This window comes from Rhipicephalus microplus, unplaced genomic scaffold (assembly GCF_043290135.1).
Source record: "Rhipicephalus microplus isolate Deutch F79 unplaced genomic scaffold, USDA_Rmic scaffold_14, whole genome shotgun sequence".
NCBI lineage: Eukaryota > Metazoa > Arthropoda > Arachnida > Ixodida > Ixodidae > Rhipicephalus > Rhipicephalus microplus.
In genome coordinates this window covers 37,586,987-37,602,950 of record NW_027464587.1, presented here as the reverse complement: position 1 = coordinate 37,602,950, position 15,964 = coordinate 37,586,987, and the positions used below count along the sequence as shown (strand labels likewise).

General features: G+C 43.5%; 1 protein-coding gene across 4 annotated transcripts in view; it reads right to left on the bottom strand.

Moving 5' to 3' along the window:
• Positions 1-15,964, bottom strand: part of LOC119181192 (FGGY carbohydrate kinase domain-containing protein) — a 167,785-nt gene that overhangs the window by 59,145 nt on the left and 92,676 nt on the right. The gene's annotated exons all lie outside the window — the stretch shown is intronic.

The window sequence follows — 15,964 nt, the reverse complement described above, 5'->3', positions numbered from 1 at the left end:
ATCATTTGCTGCTGGCTGACAATCATTTTCTTCGAAAAGAATATACCCTCCCCGCTGCTCTGTCGAAGCAGTTGGAAGCTGATGAGCGTGTAGAATCGTTTTTGATGCTTCAGTTTTTTTTTACTGAAACTCCAAAACATGTTTCCGCTTTAGTCTTTGATAAATTATATGAGCTTGCTTGTGGTAACTAAGAGCCTTAGCGGCAGCTTGCAAATGTCGCCACGCATAAAGCAGTTGACTCGAGCTTAGTAGGAAGCTTAGCTTTTAGGCTTGCCCCACAACTTGACCCACCAAATCAGGAAGAAGGTGAAAGACTGGTATTTAGTACTATAACGGCTGAGTTGGAAGTCGGAATAGTTTTCACTCAACTTGAATTGTCGGTTACAGCTCAAAATACATCTCAGACAGCAAAAAAGCACACACGTGCAGCACTGCTTACTTCTCTCTCTTCTTTCTCTCAGCAAGTATATGAGCCCATAGAGATGCATACATGCACAAACTACAAAACACCGTTATGCTGCAGGTGGAAATATTTTAATAAACTCATAATCCATCTCGCCAGCTGCTATAAATAGCCACTTCTTATGTGATTGGCAGCTGGTCTACTTGCATTACATTTAGAAGGAGATGCTTTCCGGCTCCGTGACGTCATATAACAAGCAGGCTATTTCGTGGCACACAGAAAATATTAAATGCCGAGAACCAAATAAACATAATATGCCACATTGATAAAAGTTTATTCTTCCATTTTTAAGTGGTAGAGCATATCTGGCCATTACGCGAAGGATTATTTTCATGTCAATTGTTGCTTCACGTAACAAGAAGATGCTGCGTGCATGACAAAGACTGTTTACGCCAATCATATACAGCTAACGACCACTTCGAAAGGAAGGAAGCAACAATGGATAGTTTAATGTTATAATCACCCGCATTTTGTTCTTTCGAAGAGAAATTGTATTGGTGTATTTATACATGTGCCTGGGAGCCCCTGAGAAATGTTAATAGATATACAATGAGAGTAAGCAATGTAGTATGCCTTTAATGCCACAATGAGAGTAAGCAATGTAGTATGCCTCTTTTTCCACAAATTATACATTTTAAAAGAAAAGGGTTGAGAATTTGATAATACGTCAGTATCAGTAATAAAACAGTATCAATAATATATTATTTGCAGCTTCAGAAAAAGTGTTCAGGCTATTAACAAGCAAGGCAAATTATAATACACGCAACCCTGAATATATACAAAAAAGTGTTACTCATTAGAAAGAAATATAACAGCAATTATTTGTTGAAAATTCATAGTTGATCTCCCAGTCATTGGAATCGGCATACAACACGAAAGTAAAATGCACCTTTACCGGGGTAAACAAATGTTTACTGTGTATTGATAAAGGAGGGTCTGCTGAATGTATTATTTGGTGTTTAGAAGCTATAGCCTTGTTCAACATGCATGTATCCTCGTTGACGCTTGGAACATTTCTATACTGACGACTAATGCCCATGATAAATTTAATAAACAAACTACTGTGATATCTGTGCATGTTAACCGCCAAAGCATAATCAGAAAAAGAGGCACGCTAGCAAGATGAGCATTGCATATTGGACGTGGGAATTGGGCTAAAGGTGTCCTGTTAATATATATATATATATATATATATATATATATATATATATACATATGACAACTTAACTTGACGTCTTCTAAGCCAGCAAATGCGATGCTGTTCTGAACAGGTTCTAAAGTGTACACGAACTCAGTGCTTATTGCAGCTTGATTTCATTTTGTATTATGAGATAACTGTGCGAGAGCTGTGTTTTATGATTATATGTGACAACACATTTTGTGTGATTACTTCGTATTCAGCCACGATTACATTGTATACGTGAATGCCGTGCTTCATATGCAACATAAAAGCAGCGCTGCAGCCAGGATTTGCGCTCTGAGGCAGGGGCCACTCAAATTAGTTTAGTGCCCCTGAATGAATAGCGAAAGGGTCGGCTTTCTAACACTTACATGAAAGCCAGCTGCGGTGAGGGGGGGGTGTCGCTCAAAATATGGAATGTTTTAGTAAAACTTTTTGTAAGGCTAGTTCATGCATGTTACACCAAAATAAACTCACGCTCTTTTCATTCGCCGATTCCTTCCCAGTGGTTCACGTCATCTCATTTTCTTGCAATATGCAGCGTTTCATATGGGTGCTGGGGCATAGTTGTGCACCAACACCCCTCGCTCTATTTGCCACTTAAGTGTAAGGTGGCATTGCACCCAACGAAACTGTTCACACGCATCGAGTGAAATTTTGAAAATAGGCCCATGGTACAGGTGTAGCCCTGCACGAAACACACAATTTGTGGGGTGTAGTGGTATGAGTTATGATCTGTTCAACGCAGAAATTTCAGCTAACTGGTGGATGTAGAACTCGCGCATCTTAACAAGCGCACCGAAACAAGCGCATGGAAATAGATACGTAAACAGGATGGGTGCTAGTACAACTAAAAATTTGCTGACATAAAATGATGAAAACATACATAAATGTGCATAAACCACTAGGGGATGCATACGGCACTACTCACGTTAATATCTGCAATAACGCTTCAGATATGCTTTTTTTATTGCGATAAGGATTATATGGACATTTCCGGCTAAACTTTTCCGCTGGCTAGACTCACCCTATAAGTGTACGTATCTATGTATATAAGAATGCAAGAAAGAAAGTAATCCAAAAAAAAAGAATTCAGCGCCCGGAATCGAACATCCGATCTCTTGCTCACAAGTGGAAAGCATAAGCCACTGAGACAAAAAAAAAAAGCCCTTCCTGCAACGTTGATGGGGCAAGTTCTCATATCTACAACTTACCGCCCGCAATGGCCTACTCGAGGGAACTGTCGTGTTTTCACCATTACCAGTGAAATGGCGCAACGAGCGCGCGCGTCGCAAGATTGTCATGACATGGCAGCGCACTCTCTCATCTCCCACACTTACATTGCCCCGCGAAGAGGGGGGCGCGGTGGACACTCACGCGTGCGGGCGCTTATCTCGTGGTTCGGAGAATCGTACACCTTGGGATTTCTCCGGAACGATTCTGTGGTATAGTTACTAGGCGCACAAGATTACTGCAGTCGCTGCATAGTCTTCGTTTGCGAAAAGGGTGCGCTTTTCATACACAGCAAAATAACAACTGAGACACTTATTCGCGTTCATCTGTATCTGCTTCCAGTCTTCGCGTAACCTTTCAATTTGTAGCTATTGGGTTCACTGCTTCCCCTTTGAGGCAAAGCTGTGACTGTTTTCGCGTGTAAAGCCAGTGAAAGCATGCTCACACACTTATCGGCTTCTGTACTGATAAATACTGCCTCGTAAATTACGTGAGCTTATTTAGCAACAAAACTGTGCATTATATGGGTGCCCTTAAAGTCAGGCCTGCAAAAACACCTTCTGCAGTGATCTGCCAAACGTCCATCCCCCACCAATGAATTGACAGTTGCACAATGCTCTCTCAGATTTTCATTACTGCAATGACCAGTTGTCCTACATAGGACATTTCACAAGTGAGTGGGATCCTGCACACTACACCCACAATGCAATCATTGAAGTTTGTTGTGGGGTGCTTTTGTGCGCAGCCAACCTTAGCAGCCCCATTCACACGATTTTATATACGTGCTACAGCTTGTCAGGTGCCGAAAAAAACTACTGAAATGCCGCCCTTCACAGCCACCTTCTTGAGGCGGTGAGAGAGATGTGCACGTACGTCACAACCACGGGCCACATTATTTTGGTGTACACTGTGGTTCTTGTTATACAGTTCCTTAATCAACCTTACCGCAACGGAAGCCAACAGTTAAACGGGGGAACCCAGCCTTGCGTGGGCCGAGCACCTGGAACTTAAGGCTGAACATGGCCTGATGAACGCATGATTTTCTCAGAGCAGCAAGTATGCCTGTTTTCACAATAATACTATGGATAGAATTGTAGATTAGGGGAACAGTTTTTGGGGCATCTGATAGTATCTCCAGCATACCTGACCATCGTGTGCACTTAGGCTGATATCAAAAAACTAAACTTACTCCGATTCAGGCAGCTCACACGAGAAACTGAGCTCTTTGCCACATGATTCAAAAACACTAAGCACTTGCAGTGCAATCTCATCTAAAACCACTGGCTTGCTTTTCTTTAGTATTACTAAGTAATCACCGACGTATGTAAAAATTTTAGCAATACACAATTTTCTAATACACGTAGAAATACGCTGGCCACAGAAGGATAAAAATATATGGCTCAAAGCTGTGGCAATACATTATCCGATACAAGTTTCAGCCTTTTGACGGAAAGGGCTATCATTAGAGCAGTTCTAGTGGACAAATAAAATCTTAATAATTCTATAAAATCATAGATGTTTACGCTTCTCGCATGTTGTTAAGCCACATGACGAAAGTAATCTATACTCTTACATGCAGCACGAGAGCTTTTCTTGGGGAACAGAGCAAAAACGATCGACAGTGTCAACAGAGAAGGGGCATAGCGGTGGTTGAGGATGCTCATGTATTGACAGAAACTGTAACACAGTATCAGAATTGTTCTTACGGTAAGGGTATTGGATTTAAGCAAATTAGGATGATTTTGCAGGAATCTTGATAAGGTACCCAGCTAAGAATGTTTTTTCGTTACAATAGCCCTAAAAGGCATTCCTTTTTTGCCAAAAGGAATATATCAAACCAAAAGGAATATATTAAAGTGGTCCTTTTTTGTACCACGTCCCCTCTTCTTAAAATTCTGCAAGCTCATAGCATCACAAAGGACCAATACTTCATTCTTTAATTCTTTCTGCGAGCATATTATGGGCAAAAATTATTTTTTACCGCTTCTTCAGTTTTTACTGAAAAACATATCCGTAGAGAGAACAACGATTCCACCATATTTATTGGACACCAGAAGTCATAAGTTGATTTCTTTCAAAGAGTTTATGATATACCAAACCTGAAAGTTAAACTTAAAACGTTTAGGTTTCGATATTGGGCAGTCAACACCTTCAGAAAGTACCCGTTTTTTTAAATTGGGCTTGCATCTGTTCTGTATTTTCCTCCACACAGAAAGCCGATCAACAGGGTTCTCACTATACTCAGTGCAAAACATTAGAACATTATTTAGAACTTTCACTCCAGTTCTCCGCAAGGGCGAATTTTCAAGGAACATCACCGTCCCAGACTTGTCAGACTTGTCCTCCCTGCAGGAACACGTTTTGGTGCAGGCAAGCGGCGAAGGCTGAATTCAGGCTCACAGAAAATCCATCACATTCGCGGTTTCTCGTGTGAACCTATGAGCCACACTGTTACTTTGCTGGTTAGTTGTCACCGACGAGGATGGCCGAGAGGGCCCACAGACACACCTGATAATGAAAATTCTGGTAGTGTAGATCTAATGTTGGTTCGCCATCACCTCAGTGACATCATCGCTCATCATCCCAACTACGCTGCTATTCATCGCTGACCAACTAGACATCCTATCAGACGAAAGACTAGGTCATGCAGCCCCTGGAGGTAGTGCTGCATTATTTTCGACTGACCCCAATGATTTGTTAATGCGATCTACTAACAATAGCTTAATTAAATGGTCATTTCTTTGGTGGCATCAGTTTATACTGAAGCTCAAGCGTCAGTAATAAATGATAATCTATGTCAGCGACTCAAAAAAGTACTCGCGTACAACTAAAGCCGTAAGTGTTGCTGATGATAGAACTATTGTGGTATTGCTGGCTGCCACATTGCAGTTCTATTTACGGTGCTCAACAACGGTCAACATCACATCTTCGGGATGGACTTGTTATCTACACACTCTGCCATGATCGATTGTTTTGCGGGCATTCTTTGCTTCGAATTTCCTGTACATCCAGACACTCACACCGAGCTCTCTAACAGCCTTTGTAGCATAGACTTGCTCCGCATACTACATAAAGCTATAAAATTCGTCGAACCAGCCACAGCATTACCCGTGCTTGAATGTAACTATGTCGTCACGCGTATTTCTAATGTCCTCGCAGCCCATTATAACACTGTGCCACATTCCGTCATAAGTGTATCTCTTAACCGCATATAATTTTGCGTCATCAATTTAGGCTTCACGAAGCATATCACAAGAAATCTCGGTCACCACGCTTGGACCCATAACAGGCGACCGCTTCACCACGTTTGCAGCAAATGTAGGCTTATATCCACCGTGTCACCCACTAGATCTCACGCACCTCAACAAGGCCTAGTATCACTTGATAACCTCGGACCTTCAACTTGAGCAATCAACCCCCTTATGCAACCTCCTCGCTTCTTATCGTGACCTATTCGACATCGATAGTCGTCTACTCGACCAGACATTACCTCTAAAGCACAGCATGAACGCTGATGATTATCTTCCTATTTGTCACCAATCATAGTGATTATCTGCAGAAGATCATTGCACAAGAAGGTGACCAGTTGCTAGCCATGCGCTTTATTCAACTATTACTGAGCTTTTGAAAAACATACTACGTGGCACTTCTGCAGTGATTACCACCATTTAAATCGAATTTCAGAAAAAAAACTTTTACCCTATGCCCCACGTTGATGACGCTCTTAATTGTCTCCACGGTACATAATATTTTTCTTCAAAAGACCTACACTCTGGCTATTGGCAGATTGCTGTACACGCGAGAGACCAAGAAAAGTCTGCGTTTTTAACTACCGATGGCTTATGCCAACTCAAGGGTAATTGTCATTCGGTCCATGCATGGCCCCAGCCACATTGGAGCGCATATATAGACTGCAGCATCGTACAAACTTGAGCGAGTTGGTCTAAATTCACGGTGTGAAATGCAGTGCAAGTAGACAACACACAAGAGAAGGGGGACACAGGACAAGCGTCTGCCTTGTGTCCTTCTTTTGGGTGTCTTCTTCATGCGCGGCATTTTACATCATGAAATTATGATGGGCCCTCTGCTAGAAGGGTTCAAATGGTCAACATGCCTTTGTTACATAGACAATGCCCTTGTATATTCCTCTAGATTTGAGACACACAATTAGCCCCACCGTGGCGGTCTAGTGGATAAGGTACTCGGCTGCTGACCCGCAGGTCGCAGGTTTGAATCCCTGCTGCGGTGGCTGCATTTCCGATGTAGACGGAAATGTTGTACGCCCGTGTGCTCAGATTTGGGTGCACGTTAAAAAACCCAGGTGATCCAAATTTCCGCAGCTCTATACTACGGCATCTCTGATAATCATATGGTGGTTTAGAGATGTTAAGCCCCACATATCAATCAATCAATCGAGACACATAATTAGCGTTTGTCAGCTATTTTTGCTTTCTACACTGCTGGCCTCCAAATTACTCGTCGAAGTGTCACTTTGGCCGCCGGCAGCTTACAGTGTTGGACTACTGTGAAAAGAGAAGGGTGGGACTGTTACAATAATAGGGAAGGTTGGGCTAGTTAGTGGTTCACACTTGGAAAGTAAAAACAGCGCAAAAACTATGGACAATGACAGAGGAAGAGCAGTGTCGCCTCTTTCTGTGTCCTTGTCTATATTTTTTGCTCTGTTTTTACATTGCAAGCATGTGTGACTGTTGTGTGTGATGTCATGACAAAGCTGACATGAAGATAGCGCACGAAGTCGCCAGACAGAATTGCGGTGACAATACTTCTGTGAAGACGAAGACAATGGCAAGCGGTGGCACGAGGCCACGAGAGAGAGAGAGAGAGGAGTTCACATGGAGTGAAGTGCTACAGGCAGTTGAAAAGGGGGTGTTTGTTTGGGCAGAAGCAGGGTGAAGGCGTTGCGCCAGTATTACGCTGAAGCTTGACCTCAAGCATTGACGGTCCACCGAGCCAGAGAGAAGTTACCGCAGCCACAAGTTACACTGTTGGACGTAGGCCCGAGTGTTTGACTGTGCTGCCTGGTCCAAGCATCCCAGGAAAAGACTGCGTAGCTTCGTCAGCCCTGGTCTTCGTCGCCTAGCTGTTCTGTCGACGCATACACTTGAGCCTTGACCTGCTCCTCGCCGAGCTCCGTCTATGACGGCATCCCCATGCTTGTATCTGTTCACCAAAGAGGTCTCTCGAGCCAGTAGTAGTACTCACTCGTGAGACTCTTTCGATTACGCTTGGATTAAAGTTGTTTATGGGTCTTCAGTGAGCTCTCACTATAGGATATAAAATGATGTGTTACTATTAGTGCCTCTTCTATATATTCTGTTCGTGTGTTGTTTTGATAAAATGAAGAGTTAAACAGAAAACAGCCTCACCATTTTTATTAGGAATGTTGCTGTCCCCGACGCAACGCATATGCTTTCTCGTAAAAACCCTATGCAAAAAAAATGGTCGTTTAATTTCAGTGTACAACGGTCAATAATTATTCCATCAAAACTTTTAATCATGGTCGTTTCTGAGAGTGATTCTTGATTCAAACCTTAAGTACACTTCCCATGTCTCAAACCTACTGCTAACAGCTGCATTAAGATTCTCATCAAGGTGCATCCACACTTCCGTTTAAATACCTTGCTTTCTCTTTACTATGTCTTTATTCACAGTCACTTCACTTTCTGCATTGCGTCCTGGTGAAATACATATATCACTCATATCTAACTTCTACAATATATTTAAAACCAAGACATTTGCATTATCACATTTCTTTCACCACAATGTAGTGTGTCTGTTCATTTACAAGAGCGCCGTTATCTTACCATTCATAAACTTTCCATTCAACATAACAATTCTTACATTCAAGTCTATTCACTCAAACATGCCATTCATAGCTTCTAACAAAGAACTCATTATTCAACATACAACTGGATTTCAATCAAATACTAACTTCTTGTCACCGAAAGCTAGAACGAAATCTTCCATCTTGATAGCGATTTTCATCTGGAACTGTATTCCAAGTGACGTGATATTGCCTTTGAGCAGAGGTAGCTAAAACACTTGTTTTTGTACTTACTTATTGTTTTAATATTCTTCTAGTTCACACTGTTCAATAGGAACAGTTTCGCCCATTATGTTTGTTTTATATTATACCGATTCTCTTATTCATGTGTCTGAAACTGTTGCCGCTTTGTGGCATAACACTTTTTTTCTCTTTTGTTTTCCCATTACAAATCACCACATGTGAGGTTTCGTATAGCAGCAGTCTATTCATGATTATTCTATTGTTACCACATGTTAGTTGTGCAAACGGTCCGATTATTTATATTTTGAAATAGGACGTAGGAGCGTGCATGTAGGGGATGTTGCCGTTTTTACATTAAAAGATGTGCGCCATTGTCTAAATTGTCAACGAACCAAAATAGCCCAGAAGTCCAACTTTTTTTCTTTAGTTTTTCATTTTCCTCCTATTTTGGTATATTTCGTAGCCAATTGCTTCTGCGAGTTTGGCCAGCGCCTATGACAAAGCCTTCTTTCGTACATCATACATGTGCCGATCCAGTCTTTGCGAAAGCTTACTTCTCTCGCCAAGGTAACCTTTACCGCAGTTAACGCCACCATGATCCTCCTCCCCGGGTTTCCATCCCCGTCTATGTACTCGACCACACGGGTTTCCATCTGCCAGTAGCGTAACCAAGAGCTGCACATTAAGCTCTCCCGCCAACCCTCGAAATATTTCCCACGTATATGTGCACAAAATACTAGTTCACCACCTCTGCTTACCCGGGCCTAACTCTTATCAAGGTGGTGCCGCCTCTGGAAAAAAAATTTTGCCAATGCCCTTGCTGTCATGGATAACGTCTGTAGAATAGGCCTCTAGCCACTGTCACTTTCTCTCAATATTGTTTTGATCTACAGGCAAAAACGTGGTCAGCTTGGAAGTTTGGTTTATCTTCTAAGAGCTGTCGTGAAATGAATAAAGCTCCTAAAAAATGGACATTGGCAATTTTACTAAAAAACAAAATTGTTGTTTAGATCACGGCACACAAGGCCTCACAGCATGCACATTCAATGGCGCAAAATGATCCCACTGGCAGATCGCATTTCTTTATCATAATTAACTCCTTTGTAGAACCTCTGGAACTGAAGCAAGCATTCATAGTTTTCACCCATGTGTAACTCGATGGTGATCGAATGTGCAATGTGTGACCACCATAAGAATTTTGATTGATTGATTGATTGACATGTGGGGTTTAACGTCCACAAATCACCATATGATTATGAGAGATGCCTTAGTGGTGGGCTCGGTAAATTTTGACCAACTGGGGTTCTTTAACGTGCACCCAAATCTGAGCACAGGGGCCTACAGCATTTCCGCCTCCATCCCAAATGCAGCCGTCGCAGCCACTATAAGAATTTTGCGCAATAAATATTAGAATCGTGGCACAGAGAAAAGTTACAACTCTGAATGAAGCACGTGCTTGCGTGACTCTCACCTTTGTCCACAATCATAACAGAAAGGTTGCTGCTGCATGCGACTGTAAGAATGAAGTGTTGCTCCTCACAAAGCACAAAATCCACTTTCACTGTGCTTCATAGGGCTATGTGTGCTAAAAAATGTAATTTGTGGGTGCTTTTAATGTTAACCCTGGCGCTTCTTTGGATGCAAACCTACAATGAAAGAAGTGGCGTGGTTTCGCGCATTTCTCGCAGCAAATATAAGTTTTTTTCATCATCAAGGCCTATTTGATACTTCAATTCAACCCGGAATGAATTGCCACCTTTTACAGAGACGGCGCACTCGGCCCCCATGGTTTTCACTCAGGTGGCCATAGCAGACGAGGCCTGCAGTCAGGCATTATGAAAATCGCAAAACTATTCTAGGGCCGTTATTTAGCACTTCGTACAGTCAGGAAAGAAGCTGCAGCGGTATTTTACTGATTTCGCTGAATAAAGTACAACAAAAAAGTAATGATAATTGGCCTCATATCTGCCTGTTTCACTGCAAATGTCGTCGAAAGACGATAGTCATGAGTGTGGAGAGAGTGAACAAAACATTTATTCGTGTTCTGCTCGAGGAATTCAGTGAATTGCATTCTGGAAGCACTGCGTTAGAGAGTCTGAATCCGTGCAGCGAAGGCGAACGAGCGAATCAAGGCACGTTAGACACGAGCGCCATCTGGTAGTTATCTTCGAAAACAAAGGCAGGCGTGCGCGCCCACGGAGAAAGATGCGCGCCTGTCTCGGAGGCGATAAGGTGTAGAACGCAAAGCGACGGGCAAGTGCCACCACCGTGTTATCTTTCCAAAGCGTTGAAAATGCTTGCCTTTTTGAGCATCGCATTGCACTGTCAGCGCAGCTTGATTACTGCTACAGTCCTTAGATTTTTGTTTGTGTGCCTTATCTAGTATAAAGCCACCCATACTAAACATTGACATGTTGTTGTGGTGCCTCAGATATGCACGATAATTGATTTTTAGTTGACAATCGCACAAGTATGAATGCTGAAGCTTGAGCAATATTGTTGGGTGCTGCGGATTGGGTTGGCCGTTTAGTGTCTCGCTTGGTGCCTTTTGGGGTATTGTTATGGCGGACAAACAGACAGACAAATCAAAATTTTTGCGTGGAAGTATTTCAAGAAAGACAATCGTCTTCAAAAGAGATGCAAAAGTGGCTGCGGGCTGCGCGCGAGAGGCCGGCGGAGCAATCCGACCACGTACGTCACAGAGACGCCTCCACATGATGGCACCACAGTATGTCCTCACGCCCAAAATCATGTTTCAGTTCAATTGCTGTCAAGCGTTATTGATTCTTTGAAATATATTCTTTTCTGTTTGCTATGCTGCCTTGCTTGTTTTATTTTCTTTTGTTTGAGCAGCACAGGAGGTCCCCTTGCAGCCCAGAGCCAGGGAAGCTCCTTCTATATGTTATTTGTGCTATGTATTCTTACGATGCGACATAGGCTTAAACCAGGGTGGTGTTCACCAAAGATGAAGACGACGAATACACCTAGAGCTTGCGCGTGGTACTCATCGGTCCCATCATCCGACTGACGATCAGCTGCTTCAAACAACCTAAATCTCGCCTCGGTCACACTTGGTGGAGATGTTGGGTATCGATCCCAGTACCTCACCCTGCACCTCTTCAGTCCAAGTATTGGCGAATTTCAGTCGAACCCCATGCAATGCAAAAACACTGCGTTTGTGAGGCCCGATGATCTCTACGAATTGAACGTTATGTCATTTAGAATTTCTGATGCCCCGGAAACTTTCGAACGCATGATGGACACCCTTCTCCGCGGATATAAGTGGTGTATATGTCTATGTTACCTAGAGGATGTCGTCTATTCTCCTATGCTTTACATCCGTTTCAGACGTCTGCCTGATGTTCTGAATGTTTTTTCGCAGAGGGGTTCTTCAACTGAATTCGGCATGAAAGCATACTGGTCGACGGTCAGCGGTACGCCACAAATCGGTTTTCCGACGCTGTAACAATACTGATTGTTGGCCTAGTTGGTACTTGCTTACAGACATGCTTTGGCCGCAAATAACACGCACACAAAGTACAGAAACACTCCACGACAAGCACAAGTGGCTTGTTCAGTGTTTCTTTACTTTGTGTATGTGTTATTTTCGGCCAAATCATGTCAGGTCTGATGCTGGTAGGTAAGCGGGGACTCACTACTGGGCCACATTGTGGAGTTCACATGTTGGCTATACGACATTCGTGTTGTCGGAGAAATCGGCAACGTTGGGAAAGTCATCGGCGCTGAGAGCGGGTGTGTTTTGCAGGGCTGGTGATGGTTCAGTTGTTGGAGTTCGCTGTGCCGAAGGCGCGACGACGAGGCGCCAGACTGCATCAGCATAAGTAAGATGTCGTCGCACATCACTATAGCCGGATGGAGAGAGAGCCTGACGGACCTCATCCCGGACAACATCCACGACAAAAGGCAATGCCGGCGTCGGTTCAGTTTCTGGATTTAAACCAAGCTTCCGAAGCTCCTCCCTCAAAATATCCCGAATGACTTCTCTCAGAGGCCTATCGGAGGGGCTCGCCGCAGCCGTAACAGGCACTACTCGCTCGAAAGCTGACCGGGTTCTGTTGGCGGTATTGTTGCTGTAGGACCCATTCAATAGCTGTGGCTTCTCTCGTGAACTAAGCTTCTGTAGTTGGTGGATTTCTCACAAGCCCAGCAAACAGTTGCTCCTTCACGCCTCGCATTAGATATCACAGCTTTCTGCCTTCCGGAATCTCGCGATTTGCCCTGTCGGAAAGACGGGTCATGTCCTCGGCTAACATTGCAACGCTCTCACTTGGTTTTTGAATTCGAGCTTACAAGAGATGTTGCACATTCTCCTTTCTGTCGAGACTACCAAAGGTGTCAACCAGCTGGTTGCGGAAGCCGTTCCACGTAGCCAAGCTTCTTTCCCTGTTGATGTACCACGTCCGGGAATTGTCTTTCAGGTAGAAGTACACATTCGCGAACTTGTCTTCTGGGATGGCCCACTAGTTGTACTTCACGCAGCGTTCAAACTGGTTCAGCCAGTCTTGGGCATCTTCATAAGTCTTACCGTGAAAACAATCAGGAATCATGAGATTCTGTAGTGTCATGTGCACTGGAGCTGCAGTGGACATGTTGGTTGAAGGAGGCAAGCGATTGCTGGCAGTTTCTCACAAGAGATTAAGCTCAGGTGCCCGGCCTAGCAGATGGCAACTGAAATGATGGACAGGTCTGTTGACGCGTGGTAGTGATTCCGGGCTCCAATGTCAGGTCCGCAAAGGGGTGCCAAGCATGAAGACTACCCAGCACCTCCACCAGTGTGACTACGCGGGATCGACGAGCATACAAAGCACCTTGAACAAACACGCTTTCTCGATCACAGGAAAAAGACTGCAACGTCTTTGTCTCTGCCCTCAGCCAAGGACACTCTCGCTGCTTCGTTGTGGCCGCCATTGGCACATACGCGCATCGATATGGCGTGTATTTTCAATTCTAAGCATTTCTTAGTGAACTTCTACGACTTTGAGCACATCTATCTATCTAGCTATCTTTCTATCTCTTTCTTTCCTTCTTTCTTTCTTCCTTTCTATCGATCTCTCTATCTATCTTTCTATTCTAGCCGCCTTCGACATTTAGCTCTCCTGGCCGTTTCGATGATGCTATAGATACCAAAATTGGTATGGCATACCATGACTCTATTACTAGTATAAGTGACTATTCATAACATGAAAATCTTGACATGTAAGCCATTAATGTAAAGATTTACATGTAGTGGTCCTGCTGCTCTTGTGGTGGCTTCGTTCACATGACATTGCAAAACTAGTATGGTATGGCATAACTATAGCGAACATAAGTGACCAACCCTACGTGTAAATCATGACATGCATGTCATGTAAGTCATGACTACAGACCACGCTCATGGTGTGCTCGCAGTCGTTTAGCTAGCTTTCCATGTCTAATTTGGCATTACGTGACGCGAACACAGGCCGAAGGTAAAGGACACGTCCAAACAGGATAATCATGACATGCATGTCATGTAAAACAAGATAACATGCTACGCTCACAGTGCGTGTGTAGTCGTTTCACTAGCTTCAAAAATATCAAATTTGGCGTTACATGACGTCAATGGATGAGGAAAGTATATGACTGAGCAAACATGATAATCAGAACATGCCTGTTATGTAAGAACTTGACAATATAATACGCTCAAGATGCTCTCGCGGCCATTTTGCTAGCTTCACATATACTGAATTTGGTGTTACATAACGTGAATGGACGACGAGGGTAATTGACAGGTCCAAACATGATAATCATGACATGCGTGTCATGTAAAACATGACTGTATGCTACACTCATAGCGTGCTTCCTCCTATTCTGCTAGCTCTTATTGTACCAAATTTGGTGTTGTGTGAATGAACGACGAAAGTAAATGACACATCCAAACATGGCAATCAATCTAAGCGTATCATGTAAAACATCACTACATGTCACGCTCTTAGCGCACTAGCAGCCATTTCACCAACTCCACATATATCAAATTTGGTATCACGTGGCGCAAATAGACGACGATAGTAAATGACATGTCCAAGCATAATAATCATCCCATGAATGTCATCTAGGGCAAAATTTACCTCTGCATTGCAATATTGTGCTGATTTTAAAGTGACATATCAGCCTTCCTCATTCGTTTTTCGTATATCATCGATTTTCACTCTACGCAGAGTCTGCCGATTTTCGCTTTTAAATTGGACCACAATACGCTCTGTTGTCTTTCGTCACTGAAGGATCCTACTGGCCGATTCCGTCACTGAACTCTGCGACTGCAAGAATATTCCTATGCAGTGATGTATAAGTTGGAAAGCCTACAGCAGGACGCAGACTGCTTATTTCACTAACCGGTTAGTCAAGCACTGTCCCCGACAGTCGCAATTCTACTTGTTTCTTTTCTGTTCCCCAATGGACCTGCATCACCGAGGAGCGAAGCCGTGATGCGTCCTTGCGTGCTATCATATAACGCCTGAAATAACATCTTTTCACCCTTTCCAACACTTCTTCGTGTACTATTCCGTCATAATTTTTATCCAGACGCACCAGCTCTGCTGCTTGCCATTCCAAAAGACATCCTTTCAGCTCTTCCTTAACAAACTTTATGACCTTCCAACTGGCCGTCCCCGTGGTGTACCCTTATGACCTCATACGCGGACACTTTTTCTTTTTTTGGCCAGAACTTGCGTGTGCCGTCATAAAATAGTTTGCAGCGTGTAAGAAATGTCAGCACCAGAAAACGCCAACGGCGCTTTTTACCAAGTGCCTTCAACAACTTGACATTTCCTCAAAAAGGTACTTCGTGTGTGCTTAGATTTTCGTGGCCCCGTTCATCTGTTTTTTTTTTTGGGGGGGGGGGTAACTGGTACATAGCTGAAGCAACAGACAATGCCAGGTGCTATCCATCATACGAGCTCTTACCGCAGGCTGCGTCCCAGATGTCGCCGACTTTCTCCTACACAACGTGATTTTTCAGCAAGGAGCTTCACCCCAGCTTCTAAGGACCATGGCCGCATATTTCTATCAAAGGTCATAGCCG